This window comes from Schistocerca serialis, chromosome 3, assembly GCF_023864345.2.
Source record: "Schistocerca serialis cubense isolate TAMUIC-IGC-003099 chromosome 3, iqSchSeri2.2, whole genome shotgun sequence".
NCBI classification, from domain to species: Eukaryota; Metazoa; Arthropoda; class Insecta; order Orthoptera; family Acrididae; genus Schistocerca; species Schistocerca serialis.
The window spans coordinates 472360245-472376365 of record NC_064640.1 but is presented as its reverse complement, the minus strand read 5'-3'; positions in this window follow the sequence as shown (position 1 = coordinate 472376365).

Here is a 16121-nt window from a genome sequence, read left to right as displayed (position 1 = left end):
AAATTTTTTAGGGAGTGTCTTGTTGATCCCCCACCTAGTTGGGGTGTCCCGGGTAGGAGAATGTAATTATTGTCTATAAGTATCAGAACAAGAAAGGACCAGGACAGTGGAGAGGATCCACAAACACACGTGAAGACGTACCCGACACCAACGCGAGGTATGACGGGATTAGGGAGGTACGCGCCTAAAAGAGGAACGTAGAACGTTATTGTTTTGTACTGACAGAAGCAGGATATTTTATTTTATTTATTTCACTATTATGTAAAAAAAAGTCCACTTATTTACGTTTCCCAGAAAAATTTTATTTTATCAAGTCATCGTCTTATATATTTAAAAAAAAATGGTAGAAGCAGTTTATGTTTGTTACTGTTACACCGAATGAAAAAAAAAATTGATGTTTAGGGCTCGTGTTCTTATGCCAGAGGTCTCGGGTTCGATTCCTCCGCCGTCACTTTTTTTTCTTCTGTTTCATTTTCTTTTCTTATTCCACCAATTATTCAGAAAGTTTCCCACATTGTCTTTAACAAATTAGTTACATTATTGAATAAAAATTATTTTCTTTTTGTCCAACAACACAATTCATGGAGGTGGGTTTTCCATTTTTCATTGTGAAGTATATGAGGAAAAAACATTAAGTTTTTAATCAGAATCACAAAGTCGGAAACATTCAATTTTTATACATATTGAGAGGCACCCACATGCCTTGCTCAAAAAAAAAAAAGTGGTCATCGCAACAGAATGTCAATCCTAAGAACCCGGGTTCGATTCCTGGCTGGGTCGGACATTTTCTCCGCTATGGGACTGGGTGTTGTGTTGTCCCAATCATCATTATTTCATCCCCATCGACGCGCTAGTCGTCGAAGTGGCGTCAAATCGAGAGACTTGCATCCGGCTAACGATCTACCCGGCGGGAGGCCCTAGTCACACGGTATTTATATTTACCATAGTGATATCTCACTAACCTTCGTCACTTGAGCCAGTGTGGACGTAAAAGTACTTACCGTATAGGTTTCCAACTTCATAGGAACGGTGTTCAGATTGTAAGCTGCAGGATTTGCATTGGTAGTAATGTTAGTGTCATGTCTCGCCTTTAGGCGCCGATAGTGATACGGCGAGATAGGAGTGAAACCCTATCATCAGAGCGCGCTACTGTTGCAGACGGTCAAGCACAGGTCTAGACTAAGTTTTATGACCAAGTATCGACGTATTAAATGAAATTGGAGAGGCCCGCTTCCCGCATCGGGGTTGAGGAGCATTATGCGGATATTCAAAATACCTGGAGATTTTAAAATTTCTCCTACGAGAGACCGACGGCCAATTGCGCCACAAATCGTTGAAGAAGTTAATGTCGCCACCAAGAACACAGGACACAATGTGCGATCTTCAAGCAGCGCACGAGCTGTGTCTCGACAACTCCACATTCGATGATCCTCCGTTTGTAAACTGCTGCTAACAAATGTGAAATAGATCTCTAATGTGATTCCAGGGTGTCGTCGGTGCAGATGGTCATCACACTGAGTGACACTTGTAATCTGGAACGAAAACATGTATACATCTTTCAGCGCTTTATTCGCTACGTCTCTTTATATATCTTTCCACAAAGTTTCATTGTCCTATGACCACTCATTTTCATGACGGTCTGTGAAGTAGAGGAAGTTTAATTAGCAGCACCCTCTACTGCGGACTCACTAAAAAAGCATTAGGATTTATACACTTTTTTCTTAGCAAATAAAGGATTTATATGTAAGTTACTTGTTGCCATATGACCTTCCGCTATGTACAGCAGAAGAAGATACCGCCGACAATGCAGCACTAATCTGTGCTGGTTGCTACAGGTCTCACGCCGCAGTTGTCGCCGCCAGTACTGTTACAGATTCTCCACGGCTGTGCGTAATGATGACATTGTTGAGAGAAAATGATTGGTTTATTCGGAAAGTGTCGATACCAATTTTTGTTTCTGCTGCAAACTGTTTACGAATATTAAAATGATACTCCTTTCTGCATGTTGAAGTATCTGACATCAGATTTCTGAGACATTAGGTAGCCACTGTAGGTTCAAAGTGCACTTAGAACGAGACAAAAAGTGAGTGGAGCTCTCGCAAAGATTAAAATCTGGCAAACCTTTCAACGCAGGAACTCCTGCAGATGTTAAACCCGGCACTGGAAACGAGCAATTGCTCATCTTGTAGCAATTATTCTTTTTTTTTTTTTTTTTGGCTAAACAGGGTCTCCCTTTAAGAGGAAATTCAGATAGACTGTTTACGGACAATTTGCGTCGTCGGTGTGTTCAGGAGGCCCTGTTGCAATATTTGAATTTTGCGCCCCGCAAGGCTTATTTCCTAGAAGAGAGCCGGCCATTGTGGCCGAGCGGTTCTAGGCGCTTCAGTCCGGAACCGAGCTGTTGCTACGGTCGCAAGTTCGAATCCTGTCTCGGGCATGGGTATGTGTGATGTCCTTAGGTTAGTCAGGTTTAAGTAGCTCTAAGTCTAGGGGACTGACGACCACAGATGTCAAGTCCCATAGTGATTAGAGCCATTTGAACCATTTTGAACCTAGAAGAGAAACAATAAAACGGTCTCGAAGTGCGCCCCCTTGAGGGTTGTGTGCCTGGCAGTGGCCCGCCAAGTCTCACCATTATCTGGTGAAAATCATACAAAATAAAATAATTCGCAGTGTCCATTAAAAAATAAAAAAATTAATATGGTCTTTATTGAAATCTGCTAAATGTACAATACAATTTAGGACTGTACGCCAGCTGTCCGTGCTCTTCAGTTATGACAATGATAGTGCGTTTCGTTAATGTGAATTCTTCTGATGTTTGTGATATGAATATCAGCGAAAATTGTCTCGGCCTCGTACCATTAAGAGGTACATCTACTTTGGAGCTTACAGATGTAGGCCTGAAACACTTAGAGAAAATGAAAATACCTTTGGAGGAAATGAGAGAGCAAGGCTATGTTAACCTACACTAACATACAAGGCAAGAACATACGAATTCGAAAGCGGATTTTATACATAAATCCTCAGCAGTAGTCATTCCCCAAAAAGTAGTTGTGAATGCAAAGGCATCAGAATACGCCGTATTATTCTTTTGTTTGATGAGAAAAATTTATAATTTGTTTTTCGTGTTCACGCGACGGTGGGCAGTCTTGAATGGTCATATATCTTCAATAACGTTTATGTTATTGAATACCACAAGATGAAAAAATAAGATTGACGCATTCGTACCCATTAAGCATAACGTAAGAGATGTCTATGATGCACTGGTTGAAATAAGCGATGACGAAAATACTGACGTAATGGTTTGGCAAACCTTATCATTGAGTCTACTTTCATTTGTTGTAGGGTAGTTCCGCATTCGTTTTTTCTGAAGGCGAAATGTATAGCCAAACGTCACCCGCCAGCGCAAAACCACTGCTGGTGTGTTTACTTTTTCTGGTCCCATGAGACCATGGCCCTTCTCGGAACTTGTTGATGTAATACGAAACGTTTCGTGCCTTTTGCAGCTTTTGCCGTCGTATCCGATCAACCAATAGTCAGCGCTACAGAGCCCAATTTTTCAGTGCTTAGGCAACAGGCGTGCGTTTGCTTCTTTGTCTTTGTGGTGTGCTACGAAGATAAGAGAGCATATGCATAAGCAATTCGAGAAAACTTATCTGACCCGTTGGTCATTTACACCACAGCAAGCAATCGGTTTGAAGCGCAACCGTGAATGTTGGAAGTGCTGCAGAACTTTACTCGCCTGCCCGCCGTTCTCCCCGCGTCGGTAATAGTGCTCCTCCCTCCACAACACACGCTCCCCTCTGCTCAGCGAAACGACAAAAACTGCACCAATTTCAGTTATATACTCCGCGACTGACATAACATACTTCTGTGAAATTGCAATGAAATCCAGACCACTAGCTACTTACAGGAGTTGATAAACACCAACGGGGATAGTTGAAAATGTGTACTCCGACCGGGACTCGAAACCGGGATGTCCTGCTTATATGGCAGACGCTCTGTCCGACTGAGCCCACGATGACCCAGAGATCTGAGCGGCTGCAGGAACTTATCTCTGGCACCCTCCCCGTGAGACCTACTTTCCCAACTTACTGTCTACACACTTAATTTGTAGTGCCCCTGTCCACTATACTCATTACTCGCGGCAGTGAGTTTGAGCAATGTGAGTGCGTCCACACTGAAGAAGATCGTTGGCCAATAAGCATTAACTATATGAAGATGGTATCTCTTCTTGCGGATATGTCCGAAAGAACAGATACCATCATCAGATGTATAACTTAGTTTTGGTTTATACAGTTAATTCTGGAGTTGTAATTGAAAATGTATTACGCTGTAAACGTTCATTCTTTCTCTCTGACACGTGTTCTGTATCTAGCTCTGGCCCTAAAGACGTTTCCACATCAAAACGACGTATGAGCAAGTGTGATGCGTGAAAATAAGACGTGAGGGATGAATAACATTGTGAAAAAGGTTGACTGCCTTCGTAAAAGGAGCGATTGTGGGCAGGGGAGAGTTGGCCCTGCTTGAAATTTTCGCACGGGGCGGCAAAATCGCTGGAGTCTGCCTTGCCAACAGGAGGAACATTGTAAACACGCTAGTCTGGTTCTCATATAAAAAATTTTGATGATATATTCATAATGTTCTTACAAGAAGATTGACAAAGAGAATTAGAATGCCAGTTTCTCGCCGCACATATTTAAGTAGATACGATACTTCATTACCTGCGTTGTTCAAAAGTACGGTACAGCGTTCCTTCGGACAGGTATGCATCTACGAGTGCGAGTTGTAGATACACCGTTGACAACGTACGAAAGTTTGGTCTGTTCATGAAGCGTCCTCGGATAGCCTAATGAATAAGGTGACCGCTCGTAATAAGCGTGAAATCTGATTCCGAGTACCGGTCAACACAAATTTTCATTGTCGTCATTCCATTATACAGCTGATGGTTGTCCGTATTTACTACTGCGAATATGTTTCATTCATTTACGTAGAGAACATTTCCTTATCAGACCCGCGTACTGCCGTTACACATACACTTTATTCTGTTTCGAAACAATCGTTCGAAATCCATGTAATTGTCGGCCAGCGTGCAGTGCTGTATTCTGTACCATTTCTCATCCATCAGATTGCGTTCTTGTCTTTGAGAAAATGTTTAGTGGAATCGCTGTTACTGTACCTTGTAAGACAACTAGGGTTACGTACTTGGTATCAGTACATCTAATTTTCTTTGTAATTTACGTATTTACCGAGTTTCTATTATCTTCTTCCCTCACTGCTTCGTTCGCCCCTTTATGTACGTTGTTTCAAATTTATTCTTGTCTTTGTAGCCTCCTACATTTCATATATTGGTTCCAAAAGAGTTGTATCTATGGTTGTTGATTCGTTGAAGTATTTATTGCTTCAGTTGTTTTCCTATTTCTGTGATCCTGATGCTCACTGACTTCTGTTTTGTATAATCAATGTATCAACGTTTGTTTTGTTAACTGATCGTCTTTTATTATATTTATACGTCCCACAAACAGTACTTAGCCATTACCTGCGATAATTTTCACGTATATATTGGTACAGTGTTTCTTACTTTTAATATATGTCTACATCTGTCGACCACCGTGGCTGAGTGGTCGGCGCCGCTGAGTGCCATGTCGTGGACCTGGGATTAATTCCCGGTTATGCAGGGGTTTTCTCGTGGTGGGAGGACTGAAACGGGTTGCATTCAGCACAGTGATGCCAATCGAGGGTTTACTTGATACATTGGTAGTGACTGAATGTCACGAAAACTGACAACGTCAGGGAGAATGATGAACTAAGCCACGCCCTCTATACCGCCTGCAATTGTGATATTGGTGGAGGTTGACGAGCTGGTCGGACGGTACCGATGAGCCTGCCAGGGCCTGTGAACGACGTTTACCTTTAGTTTATCTACATGTATACCTTGCAGCTTTTCCTCCCGCGCCATTCACAAAAGCGGAGTAAAACATTTACGTCTGTCATACATGTTTGCGCGCTGCAATCAGTCTGACTTGCGAGTGTGTTCCCTACCAGAGTGATAGGTTGGAGGCTGTAGCATATTTATAGACTACACACTTAATATTGCTTCTTGAAATTTTGTAAACAGCCGTTGAGGAATAGTCTGCGTCTATCTTCCAATTTCTTCAGCGTCTCTATGCATTTGCCGTCATCCCGAATGTAATTACCGCTTTTCGAACGCTGTATCTTTTTTGTGGCCTACAGTAATTTTGTTAATGAGTACGTTTACCGAATCACATGTGATCATTTAATGCATAATGAACGTGCAGTTACATTCTACACACATCAAAAAAAGTTTTGCACCACCTCGGTTTCGAGAGTTTCGGAACCTGGTGGTCCAGACTGCTGTACCCACCGGTACCTCAAATACCCAGTAGCATGTCCTCTTGCATAGATGCATGCCTGTATTCGTCGTGGCATACTATCCACAAGTTCATCAAGGCCCTATTGGTCATGATACTTCGAATCCTCAACAGCGATTCGGCGTAGATCTCTCAGAGTGGTTGGCGGATCACGTCGTCCATAAACAGCCATTTTCATTCTACCCCAGGCACGTCCAATTGGGTTCATGTCTGGAGAACATGGTGGCCACTCTAGTCGAGAGGTATCGTTATCCTGAAGGAAGTCATTTGCATGATGTGCACCATGGGGGTGCGAATTGTCGTCCATGAAGAGGAATGCCTCGCCAATATGCTGCTGATACGGTTGCCCTATCGGTCGGAGGATGACATTGACGTATGGTACAGACGTTGTGGCGCCTTCCATGACCACCAGCGGCGTACGTCGGCCCCACGTAATGCCACCCCAGAACAGCAGGAAACCTCCATTTTGCTGCTCTCTCTGGACAGTGTTTCTAAGGCGTTCAGCCTGACCGGGTTGTCTCCAAACACATCTCCGACGATTGTCTGGTTAAAGGCATTTGTGACACTCATCGGTGAAGAGAACTTGATACCAATCCTGAGCGGTCCTTTCGGTTTGTTGTTGGGCCCATCTGTACCGCGCTGCATGGTGTCTTGGCTGCAAAGATAGACCTTGCCTTAGACGTCGGGAGTGAAGTTGCGCATCATGCGCCTATTGCGTACAGTTTGAGTCGTAACACGACGTCCTGTGGATGTGCGAAAAGCATTATTCAACATGAGCTCTTGGACGGCCCGAGCGAGCCATGTCATCGAAATTTCTTGTCTCTCAGTATGTCCTCCTTGTCCGAACAACATCACTTTGGTTCACTCTGAGACCCCTGGGCACTTCTTTTGTAGAGAGCCCTTCGTAGCACAAAGGAATAATGCGGACGCGATCGAATCGCGGTATTGACGGTCTTGGCATGGTTGAACAACAGACAACATGAGCCATGTACCTCCTTCCTGGTGGAATGACTGGAATTGATCGGCTGTAGGACTCTCTCAGTGTAATAGGTGTTGCTCATGAATGTTGTTTACATCTTTGGGAGTGTTTAGTGACATCTCTGAACATTCAAAGGGACTGTGGGTGTGATACAATATCCACAGTGAACGTCTATCTTCAGGAGTTCCGGGTACTGGGGTGATGCAAAACTTTTTTTATGTGTGTATTTGTGTTCTATTTATGAATTATGTCCTGACATCTGATGGCCAATGGCCTTCTCGCAGCTGTAGCACCGGTTTCCGTCAGATAACCGAAGTTAGGCACTGTCGCGCTGGGTAGCACTTGGATGGGTTACCGTCCGGTCTCCCGAGCGCGATTGGCAAGCGGGATGCACTCAGCCCTTGTGAGGAAAACTGAGGAGCTACTTGATTGAGAAGTAGCGGCTTCGGTCTCGTAAACTGATATACGGCGGGGAGAGCGGTGTGCTGACCACGTGCCCCTTCAAATCCGCGTTTAGTGACGCCTGTGGGCTGAGGATTACATGGCGTCCGATAGGTACCGCTGGGTCTTCCAGGGCCTGCTCGGATGAAGTTTAACTTTCCTGACATGTGTGTAAAAGCTTTCTGTACCTGTGCTTACATGTGACACCGTTTCATAAGCATTAATACGATCTCCGTACCCCTCATTCATGAAACAACTCTTAAAATAAGACACAAAATGTAGTTTCAACTTGTGTAAAGATTGTACTTTAGAGCCTTTTGTATTGCCACTCTGTAACTGATAGTTCCAACTTTCATGCGCACAATTTTACGCGTGTCATTAATGTAAAAAGCTGTATATAAGTGTGTTTTGTAGCTATGTATCACGACGATAGTCTTCTTGCTGTTACTGCTTAGATGTGAAGTTTTAGTAGTGTGTTAATGGTATAGTCATCACAAGCACTATTATTCGTGGCACTTTCTACTACAGATTATGCAATTTGATGACCGTGCTAAGCACAATTACGCATGTCACGCAATTTGTTGAATGACGAGACGAGGGCGATGAATCCGCATCCATTGTAGGTAAGTCTGTGTTACTATATTTTACGTAAACACTACGTTCAGAGTAGTTGTATCGCTGTTATGTCGTAGCTTTATTTTCCTTACTGTGTGTTACAATTCCTTAGATGCAGTTGAAACAGGCAGTGATTGAAACTGGTAGTGCTGAATGAAGTAAGATTTAGAAATACACCCCACTGGAATGATGTCTTTCCTCATGCTATATCATCATCATCATGATCATCATCAGCAAATTCAATCATTAAATAGCCGGCCGAAGTGGCGGTGCGGTTCTGGACGCTGCAGTCTGGAACCGCGAGACCGCTACGGTCGCAGGTTCGAATCCTTCCTCGGGCATGGATGTGTGTGATGTCCTTAGGTTAGTTAGGTTTAACTAGTTCTAAGTTCTAGGGGACTAATGACCTCAGACGTTGAGTCCCATAGTGCTCAGAGCCAAGCCAATCATTAAATGATGTGGCCTCTTCGAGTCGTGGATTGGTTCAAATGGGTCAAATGGCTCTGAGCACCATGCGACTTAACTTCTGAGGTCATCAGTCGCTCAGAACTAATTAAACCTAACTAACCTAAGGACATCACACACATCCATGCACGAGGCAGGATTTGAACCTGCGACCGTAGCGGTCTCTCGGTTCCAGACTGTAGCGCCTAGAAACGTACGGCCACTCCGGCCGGCAGTCGTGGATTCAGGTACTCTTTCAGCAGTCCGCTCCTAGTGGAACGGTCTTGGGCAGTTCTCTGCCAGGTGCTACCAGCGATCTTCGTGATATCTTTGTCCCATCTGTCCGGTGGTCTTCTTCTGGGCCTCCGATGCTCTCTCGGACTCCACTCCAGTTCTAGCTTCGTCCATCTGCCGTCTTTTCTTCTCGCGACGTGGCAAGCCCACTAATATTTCAAAGACCTACTGTCTCTGAGATGTCCCTAACCTTCGCCACAGACCGAATTTCATCTGCCCTTTTCCTATGCTTTCTGGTAGGGCCCAGCATTGATATTTCCATGACTCTCTGTGCTGTAATAATCTTCCCTTTTGTAAATGAGTTCAGTGTCCATGTCTCGCAACCAAACGTCAGCACAGGAAGAATGCATTGATCAAATACTGATTTCTTCAGATTTACGGGCATTTTTTATCTGAATACCGTTGAATTCCTCCCAAATGCTTGACAGCCAAGTTTGATGCACCGATACATTTCTGGCCTTACATCTCCCTTCATATTAATAATCTTGCCAAGCTACGTATTTTCACTGACCTCTTCAAATGGACTGTCCTTGACTTTCACATCTCCAGCTGGGACCCATTTGTTGGACATTGCTTTTGTTTTGGAAAGGTTCATGTTCAAGTTAACCAACTGACATTCCGATGCAAGATCTCTAACTAAGTTTCGGAGCTCTGCGAAGTCGTTTGCCAGTAAAACTATATCATTAGCAAATCTCAAGTTGGTAAACTGTGTTTGATGTCCTATTGTTTAGCTGAAATAGTGCGGATGTAATGTGATGAGAATTTATACCTTTCTGAACCAATGGGAGAAGGATATTGTTCTAACCTATACACCACAGTGACGCAGCTGTTGGAATGAAGAAAAAATTGACACATTTAACATAAAAAACTAGCGTTCACTGACGAAGAAAGCCGCAAAAACCGCAACACCAAGAGGGAATTGTGCGACGTAAAATGAAGTTGGTAAGCGTTTCTACATCTGAAAGATGATGCCTACTCACATTTCGATCCAGTCCCTTAAGATAGGCTCTAGTAACGCAACTGTGAGGATGCAAATCTGGTTTGCTTTAAATAGACGCTGTTGCGGTCGTGAGAGTTAGTTACATTTGAGATCGAACGTCGTGAGCAGATGTTTGTCAAGAATAACTTTAAGGCGACAAAGACGCCATTATCAACACAACACTGGGTATGAAGGAGGTCGTAAATCTGGTTTGCTTTAAATAGACGCTGTTGCGGTCGTGAGAGTTAGTTACATTTGAGATCGAACGTCGTGAGCAGATGTTAGTCAAGAATAACTTTAAGGCGACAAAGACGCCATTATCAACACAACACTGGGTATGAAGGAGGTCGTGTAATACGGCTACGTGAAGCTGGATGTTTCTTCTGTGATATTACATAAAGACTTGACTGGAATGTAGCTACTGTACAAGAATGCTGGCATCCGTGGTCACGAGAATATACGGTCGCAATTAAGACCTGGCTCCTGATGGCCATGTGGCACTACCGAGAAAGAAAACCATCTGTTCAGCGTATGGTTCTGGCGCATTGTACTGCATGCGCAGCAGAAATTTGGGCAGCAGTTGGCACCACAGTGAGACAATGAACTGTTACAATCGGTTATCTCAAGGACAACTCAGCCAGACGCCCTGCAGCGTACATTCCATTGACCCCAAACCACCGCCATTGTGACGTCAACACTGTCAAGCAAGAGCTCATTGAAGAGCAGGGTGGAACTGTGTTGTGATTTCTGATGCAAGCTGGTTCTCCCATGGTGCCAGTGATGGTTATGTGTTGGTTACAAGGTGGCCAGCTGTTGCCCAGCAACCAACCTGTTTGCATTCTAGACACACTGGATCTACTTCTGGATTTATGGTCTGGGGTGCGATTTCATTAGACATCAGCAGCACTCTGGTGCTTATTGCACCCAACCTAATTTGTATGTCAACCTGCAGATTCGACCTGTAGCGCTGCCATCCATGAACAGCACTCCAGGCGGGGTTTTCCAACGGAATAACGCTCATCTTCATTATACTAATGTTGCCCAACATGCCATACAGAGCATCGACATGTTACCTTCACCTGTTCGATCACCTCATCAGGCTCCATTCGTGCACATATGGGATATCATCGGACAACAACTTCAGCGTCATCCACAAAGAGCATTAACCGTCTCTGTATTGAGCGAGAAAATGCCACAGGCGTGGAACTCCATCCCACAAACCGACATCTGGCACCTGTACAGCACCATGCATACACGTCCGCATTCAACATTCTGGCGGCAGCACTGGTTACTAAGATACATTTGCAAGGGCTCATCTCGCGCTTACATTGACCTGTGACCACGCACTATTAATCATCTAATTATGCTACTTAGACAAACGTATTCCCGAAATTTCATTATTCTACACTGATTACTTTTAGGTGTAGCTTTTTTTTCCTTTAGTCTATTTTAAGGCAAACTTTAAATGCTTATCAGACCATTTGGACAGGAAATTTTAAAGAACCCAGTAGAACAATAACAAAAATCTCGCAATTAATACAAAAGAAAGATATTAAACAAAGTTTGAGCTTATTCTAAGGTTTACATTAATTATTAGTAAGACCAAGGATGATGACAGTTTGGATGGCACAAACAGACAAATTATGACGTGACATGAAAATTATGCGAAATAACAAGACATGCTTTACATAAAGTTGCTAGATAGTCTTATTTGAAAGGATAACAGAAAGAACGGGTACTAAATTTCACAGCTTTCTTCTTTTATTTTCATTTTTTTATTTATGGTCATTATTTCATATGTCTCGAGTCGAGTCTAGTCAGCATCCTAAAGAATTATACCAGAATTAGGCTCTCAAAACACGAGAAACAGAGAATAAACTCATTCTCTCCATCATGTAAGTCAGGATGGAATATGGTCATGCCTATAGTTTACCGTAGTTCTGTAAGAAATCTCTGGCGAAACGTCCTCTCGGAAAAGATACAGCCGAAACTACGCTCAGTCTTCCTACGAAAAGTAGGAACAAAAATATAGATCAAACTGTTATGGCAAATTTATGAGGGGTAATGGAAAGTCAAAATATCCCAGTGTTTCGCTGTAACTACGTGGGTCATAAGATGACAGTAAAATCCACTGTTAGAAATGAAACTGAGAGAATTCACAAATAATATTTGCTGCAAGAACCGTATCTCGTAGGTATCCATAGTGAGACACTATTACAAATTTGAATGCCTCTAAAATTGCGCAGTCTTTTCACAAACATCATCCTGGAAAAGTTAGATGTTGTGGTAAACAGAATCCTGCGAAATATCATTGTCATATTCGGAAATGATGATGGATGATAACTTGGAAGTAGAGGATAAGTGCGAGAATAGTAGAATAGGGAGAGAGTTTCTGGGCCAATGAGGCTAAGGAGACTGGCGTTTCTCTCTCACCTTTACAGGATAAATGAAAACAGTTTAAGAAATTGATTCCCACAAGTTAGAAATACCTATATCCAGGACCAGCGTACAAAATTTAAAAGAGCTTTAACCATATCGAGAACTAAAAAAATCGATCTTGTATATAGACTAAGTGACATCAGGTTAGCAAAAGCACGGATAAGTACTGGAGACAAAGAAACTTCAGATAAAGATAAAGAAATGAACTTGTAGAGTGTTCCATATTCGTCATGTCGCTATTACATTAAAAAGATTAGTTGCAGAACAGCAAGCTCTGTCACTGGAACTCCAAAGAAGCTACTGGAAATCTAAACTGTGACAGGTTTCATTCACTGAAGACGTGCAATCCATTCACTAATCTCAATTATAGCAATGTGGCGTGAAGTGCAGCAGCACTTGGAAGCCCCAAGGCTTAGGCTACCCGCTGAGTACTTTAACGTTGATCACGGCTGAAATGCGTTACTGAATTCACTTCGACACGATTTAAATGCTTTTTATATTTTTGTATGCTTCACAAAGATAGAAATGTCAATGTAAAATGGTAATCCAAAAATATGTTTTTAAAAGAACCCTTTTATCTCAGTAAGTCTCTCACAACTTAAAACTGAACGTGGGTTCAACTAATGAAATTAAATTTCTAGTAGTATCTAGAAAATAATATCAGTATTACCGACAGGTTTGAACTATCTGCGGAATTTGTTAATGTTTTTAAAACTTTTCCTACATTTATGTGAATTTTCGCATTTGTTTCTCTGTGTCTATAAGACCGGGATATACAAATATTTTTTTTAAAGAGTGATTAATTTTATCACGTTAGAAGATATCTCATCTTGCAATCTCTGTTCTTGTATTGAAGAGCAATACTTTATTCCTAAGACAGATATAAAGACATGAGTATTAGTCAGACAAATTTTCGGATGACAACAGCTGAAATACATGAAAAACAGTACAGGCAGAATGTCACCAAGAACCGTCGGGAAAAACTATAGATATCTTAGTGGAAATCTCGAGTTGGTATAAGGAATTTACGACTGACACTGTACCACAGAAAACTGAGGCTTTTAGATTGCAGATCTAACGTCAAAGTTAGTTGAACCAGCGATTCTCTTGACATGTTTCTCTCCAACTCCTGAAACTATGACGTGGAGAGAAACTATGACTTTGTCGTTTGGACACAGCAAGGATACTGATTTGGTAATTACTGAAGGTATGCTGAATGTTCCCATGAGTGGCAAACCCTGTTCACAGAACTTTCATGACAAGAGTACTAAATTCCATATTCCAGCAGGATAATATAAAGCCCTATACCGCAGTTCACGTAAAAAAAAAAAAAAATGCGATGAGAAGACGTACATCTTCCAACTAGCCTTCAGTCAGCAATGTGCATGAATGGAAATAGCACGTGTTTGACACATGGCAAGAAATTCTTCAAGATGAAGTTCTGAGTCTGTTTTATGCCATGCCGCAACGAATATAACAGTGTGTTCCTAAAAATTTTTGTGAGTGGTCGCTTTTGCTAATCTGCATTTATGAGGTCGAGATATAATGCCGCTTTAGGTATTTTTCTGGTATTGTCGAAAGATCGCGGCGCCACACCAGAGTTGTCAATGCACAGGGATATCACAGATATTAGTGATGTCTTGCAGCAATCTGCGACGACGAATGGTAGAAGCTGAAGAAGACACGCCCTCTCTCTGTAAGTTCAGCAGCGCTCTCGCACAGAGGTCAGCTTAGAGCCAAGTATGTAAGCTGAACTCAGCGGAAGCAGTCAACACCATCAAGTAGCATCAAAATGTTATTCAATTATTAATAGAAATGTATTTCAGGAAATGTTCACATTATACTTCAAGAAAACAGTTTGTTAATTAGCGTAATAAGTGAGTCGTTAACAGCCATTTTATAGCTGTAAATTATCGACCACTACTGTGCAAAGAAATTCATCAAGTTAAGTAAATCTTTTTAATCCTTCATTTAATACAATGAACTAATATTTCATCTGTTGTACTTCCGATGAGCCATCCCCCAGAGCAATCAACGAGCCCACAGGTGGACGGTGTTATGCATGAACTGACCAAGTGCCACCACTTCATTTCGAGATATTAACGAAACCGCAAATATTTTAACATAAACTCAGCGTCAACATGAAATCTAGTTTCTTAAGAGTTAAAGTAACGAAAGTGAAATAAATTTATGTGCTGATATCTTAAAACTATATAAAATATAGCGAAATTCTGAATTTATATAGAAGTGGCGCTTGGTCATGTGATGCTTTCATATGTGATTTTCATTTCTATATTTTGCGTTAACTGACTCCAAGCCAAAGTAAGTCTCTTAGTCAAATGATGCAAATTACAGGAGTATGCGATATGACTGTATTAGTTCAGGCTATGCTTAATGATATTTAACTGATACATCAGGAAAATATCATCACTATCCAGTGTTTATGCATTTTATTTGCCCATTTGATGAAGTAGTACCTCCTTCCGTATCCTATAATTATTATCACCGGACGGTTGTAGTTTCATTTGGTCGTAACAATTTTGTATTCATTAAAATTCTGATTGGAGGCTGGGGAGAATGACTCATAAATAAAAAGTTAGATCACTTTACGAGATATCGCATCTTATGATGACATCGAAAGAATGGCAACAACTGAAATGTAGATTGAACTTGCAAAGAGAGAGTCACTGAAAACCGTTGGCAACGTATTACTTATGACTGTATAGAGATGTTGAGTTGTCAAGTGTTGCTCACCACTGACACCGTCATAAAGATAACTGAGATGTGCATCGTGTAGAGTAATTGGGGAAAGCAACGTTTCTCGGGACCTGCTCCTCACCAAAACGTGGCGTAAGGAGATATTTGGACGCAGCAACAGAACTGACATGGTAATTGTTAAGGTGGGCTGAATGTTTGCACGATTTCCGAGACCTACATCTCTTGTAAATCTCGACTCTTAGTCTTTCCTTAACTGCCATTTCATTCCCTTCTCGCAGATAAGCAATGTCTTATCTCCTGAGAATTTATCCTGTCGTCATGACAGTCGCTCAGTCGGACTTCTTAAACTTACTGTGTGAATGTTGTATTACAGGTAGGATGGATAAGTTCGTAGACTTCGACCTTGACTTAGCTATATCATTCTATACGGATTATTAGTGTAAATAACCCTGGCACACAATAGAAATTGTTATAATAGAAGAATTATTGAAAATGTAAAGGAAGGGCCGTAACATTAGCCCAACTCTAGCCCACAGCATGTTAGGAACGGTACGGAAAAATGCCAGTACACCAATTAACTACCATGCTTAGCTAAGAAACACAGAAAGTCTTTCTAATTTTAAACCCACTGAGGAACCAACCTTGCTGAGACAGAATTGGAGCCGGCCGGTGTGGCCGTGCTGTTCTAGGCGCTTCGGTCTGGAACCGCGTGACCGCTACGGTCGCAGGTTCGAATCCTGCCTCGGGCATGGATGTGTGTCATTTCCTTAGGTTAATTAGGTTTAAGTATTTCTAAGTTCTAGGGGACTGATGACCTCAG